Here is a 4920-nt window from a genome sequence, read left to right on the forward strand (position 1 = left end):
AGAAATAGAGGACCTACCGTTGAGGAAGGTAACAAGGGACTTTCGTTACCTGGGGATCCAGATAGCTAAGAATTGGGGCACATTGCATAGGTTAAATTTAACGCAGTTGGTGGAACAGATGGAGGAGGATTTCAAGAGATGGGATATGGTATCCCTGTCACTGGCAGGGAGGGTGCAGGCGGTTAAGATGGTGGTCCTCCCGAGATTCCTCTTTGTGTTTCAGTGCCTCCCGGTGGTGATCACGAAGGCTTTTTTTAAAAGGATTGAAAAGAGCATCATGGGTTTTGTGTGGGCCGGGAAGACCCCGAGAGTGAGGAAGGGATTCTTACAGCGTAGCAGGGATAGGGGGGGGCTGGCACTACCGAGCCTAAGTGAGTATTATTGGGCCGCTAATATTTCAATGGTGAGTAGGTGGATGGGAAAGGAGGAGGGAGCGGCGTGGAAGAGATTAGAGAGGGCGTCCTGTAGGGGGACTAGCCTACAGGCTATGGTGACAGCCCCATTGCCGTTCTCACCGAGGAACTACACCACAAGCCCGGTGGTGGTGGCTACACTGAAGACGGCATAGGGGAAAGACTGGAGCCTTGGGGGGGGTCCCCGATAAGAAACAATCATAGGTTTGCCCCGGGGGGAATGGATGGGGGATATGGAATGTGGCAAAGAGCAGGAATAACGCAACTGAAAGATCTGTTTGTGGATGGGAAGTTCGCGAGTCTGGGAGCGCTGACCGAGAAATATGGGTTGCCCCAAGGGAATGCATTCAGGTATATGCAACTGAGGGCTTTTGCGAGGCAACAGGTGAGGGAATTCCCGCAGCTCCCGACACAAGAGGTGCAGGACAGAGTGATCTCAAAGACATGGGTGGGGGATGGTAAGGTGTCAGATATATATAGGGAAATGAGGGACGAAGGGGAGACTATGGTAGATGAACTAAAAGGGAAATGGGAAGAAGAGCTGGGGGAGGAGATCGAGGAGGGGCTGTGGGCAGATGCCCTAAGCAGGGTAAACTCGTCGTCCTCGTGTGCCAGGCTAAGCCTGATTCGGTTTAAGGTATTACACAGGGCACATATGACTGGAGCACGGCTCAGTAAGTTTTTTGGGGTGGAGGATAGGTGTGCGAGGTGCTCGAGAAGCCCAGCGAATCATACCCATATGTTTTGGTCATGCCCGGCACTACAGGGGTTTTGGATGGGGGTGACAAAGGTGCTTTCAAAAGTAGTAGGAGTCCGGTTCGAACCAAGCTGGGGGTTGGCTATATTTGGGGTTGCACAAGAGCCGGGAGTGCAGGAGGCGAGAGAGGCCGATGTTTTGGCCTTTGCGTCCCTAGTAGCCCGGCGCAGGATATTGCTAATGTGGAAAGAAGCCAAGCCCCCGGGGGTGGAGACCTGGATAAATGACATGGCGGGGTTTATAAAGCTAGAGCGGATTAAGTTCGTCCTAAGGGGGTCGGCTCAAGGGTTCACCAGGCGGTGGCAACCGTTCGTCGAATACCTCGCAGAAAGATAGACGGAATGGGAAAAAGAAGGCAGCAGCAGCAGCCCAGGATCCGGGGAGGGGGGGGGGGGGGGGGGGGGGAGGAACCAGAAGGACTCTCAGGGTTGTTAATATATACTGTATAGTATGTATAGGTCGTTGCTACAGATAATTATATATTGGACTGTTAAATTATATTTTTGGAGAGTGTTACTTGTGACAAGGCAGTTGCCAATTAGGGCTAGTTTTCATTTTTGTTATTTATTATTTATTCATTTTTTGTGTTGTTATAATATTGTGTAAAGGATGCACAATGTACTGTGTTGGTTGACCAAAAATTTTCCATAAAATATTTAATAAAAAAAAAGAGAATGCACTGATCACTGACTCAGCTTGTACTGTCTGTAAACCATATCCTGATTATGTAAGTTACAGCACAATTTTAAAGCTGTTTCTAAAACAAGTAGGTTCCATCTCTTGGCTGGTGTGTATAGCACGAGAATTAGTCTGAACAAACCACTGTCAGCATTTCAGATGTGCATTACATTCTCCCCTGTACTATCCTCCATGTGCCTCACCCACTGGTGGCATTCTCTCCTTGCTCTGACATTTGGTGTGCACAACATTGATCTCTGCCCTCCGATTAGAAGGGGTGAGAGCATAGCTCCTGTTTTACTCAAATATAGTAATAGACTCGTCGATCTATGTGTCTTCATCAGTGGGGTAAATGAAGCCCCTGTTTTTCAGTGTGTGTTTGTTGGCTGCAAGCTCTTTCAGCATCTGACTGAGGTGCTGCCTGGTGGTCTGAGCCCTATCTGCTGCACTCAGCAGCTAAGGACCTTGATCCATGGATGGATTGTGATGACTGTGTTGATATGTATTGCTGTTTCTCACCACAGGAGTATCTACCAGTGCAGGAAGCCGAAAGCCTCAGACACTGCTGTTGCTGAACCCATGGGCATTTCCCACAGTCTGCGCAGAGCCTGGATTAGACGGCCAAGAGAGTCACTATGATTACTTGTCTCTTACAAATAAAATAGGAGTATCTTAATTTCTGTGTTTGCTTGAAATTTAACTTTGGTAGATAAATTAGTGGGGGAATCATCTTCTTTTGAGTTAAACTGCCCAAGAGCAGAGAGGTGAAATATGTGGGTCTTGCAGGTACTGATGTGGATCCCTGGACAAGTGAAATGTTTTTTTTAATATGCAAACCAATGGTGTTGAATTTAACTGGCTGACTGCATATTTAGCTTTAGCTGGGCAGTGGTAAGATCTTTTACCATCAGTCTTTACTGGAAAATAGGGTCACGCATCAGCAATGAAAACGACAGCTGCTGATGACCCCTTCCCCAATCTGAGCTAAGTTGAAATGTCATTGCCCCGTCACCACTCCTTACCTCCACCCAAAGTTGAGGTCTCCTAATGATTCACAAGTGACAAATTGAACCTAGAATTGTACTGTTTGGCTAAATGTCACTGCCTTCTTAAATGGGAGATTTCCTCATTGCTTCAGCCACCTCCCATCTAAGGAGTGGCTGTCCTTGCATGCGGTGGCAGGGCTGAGCTTGAGCTCTCCTCCCCTGAGTCCCAGGTGAAGAAGTACTTGCCTGTGCTCCAGCCTCTACTGTTTCCCAGCACTCCTTTCTCTGTTGAGAGAACCCCTATACGCCTCCTCATATGTACACCAACCTTGGGAAATCCTAGCATAGTGGTAGTGTTACTGAACTTGTAAACGTGATATTTGGACTAATGCGTCAGAGACATGAATTCAATCACACACGACAAGCGAGGGAATTTAAATTCAATTAATTAATAAACCTGGACTAAATTTCTGGTCTCGTAATCATTAAATAATTGGATTGTTGATGAATCACTAAAGTCCTTCAGAGGTGGAAATCCGCCATCCTGACTTGATCTGGCCTATATATAACTCCAGACACTAGCAACCTGTGATTGACTGTTAACTGCCCTCAGAAATGGCCCAGTAAGCCACTCAGTTGTAGACCGCTCATCACCACTTGCTCAGTGGCCCTTACAGCTGGGCACTAAATGCTGGCCTTGCCTAGTACGCTAAAGCACGCTAAGAATTAATATATTTTTATTTTTTAAAACATGTTCCTTCTCCCCCCTCTCCTCCATACCCGTACTGGCAGTTTGGTTCCTGTTCTAGTTCCATTCCCAGACATAAATTGAAGAAAGGTGCCGAAGAAAAAGGACTTAGACATTGAGTCGTGGCTAACAATTGTGCTTTTCTTTACTGATAAAACAGGTTGAATACACTTGGAAAAGATCCATGGCAGATTACAAAATATATTAAAACCATTTCTTAGATTCTAGTGAAAGCAGTGGAGAGGAGGAACGGTACAAAAGTGTAATATGGGCAGAGTAGAAAACAGCTGTATGGAGACAGACTCACAGGAACATTGGTTGTACAAAGCTGTCTGTGTCACTATTAACCTGGGGTTCGTTCGCATCCGGGGGGGGGGGGGGGGGGGGGACTATTTCTCTTCCATTTCCTTGAAATTGCATTTGTTGGTAAATTGGGTAAGAGACAGATTATCAGAGTGAATGTAAAGAGTCATCACTTTACTCCTCTACCTCTCTGTTACTTCAATCTTCATCTCTTAACCTTCAGTTCTGAAGAGGGATCCTATCTAGCAGTTATCTTGTGTTTTTCTCTTGACCGAGACAGACTCAGCAACTCATACGCTTCCAATATTTTCTGTTTTTTTTATCTGCACCCTACATTGTATATCCATTTATCAAATCATCCCACCCAATGCCTCAAACTAACCCCCATCACCAATCTGAGTGCATCATCCTTATAGATCAGGTGACATATATTTGTTGCTATCTATAAATTCCACTATTTATCATCCATGCTCACCTGGGAGTTAATTTTCCATGATAGTACATGGAGTTGAGATACAAATCAGCAATTTGGCACGGGCACGGAGGGCTGAACAGCCACTCGTGCTATGTTTCTATTCACTGCTTTAGCCCGGCTGCAGAAGAATACTAGAAAATATGGCATCTTCATTTTTTGATCTTTAGAAGGTCTCTTAAACTCTTGAGTCTTGCCTCAAGGACACCATAGGTGTTCTAACTTGTATGTCACCCACATAGAGTGCCTACCCTCAGTTTTCAACTTCTGAGGTCATTGTACTCTGGTGAGGCTGTGATTAATGATTACCCTCTTTGTATTGCATGCAGGGCAATAAGCAGCAGACATTATACTAATGTAAACCTGTAACAGTGATACTATGAGACATTTATCCTATCTAGAGTCGTAATCTTACCGTTTCCTTCCACAGTGCATAGCAGATTTCAATTTTGTAAAGCTATCTCTTAAGCATGCAGCATATCGCAGGTTAACACCGTGAGTTAGGGTGTCATAAAACATTATACCAGCAGAAATACTTGTGTAATCTGATGCTGGGCTTAAGG

This window comes from Scyliorhinus torazame, chromosome 10, assembly GCF_047496885.1.
Source record: "Scyliorhinus torazame isolate Kashiwa2021f chromosome 10, sScyTor2.1, whole genome shotgun sequence".
In the NCBI taxonomy this organism is placed as follows: domain Eukaryota; kingdom Metazoa; phylum Chordata; class Chondrichthyes; order Carcharhiniformes; family Scyliorhinidae; genus Scyliorhinus; species Scyliorhinus torazame.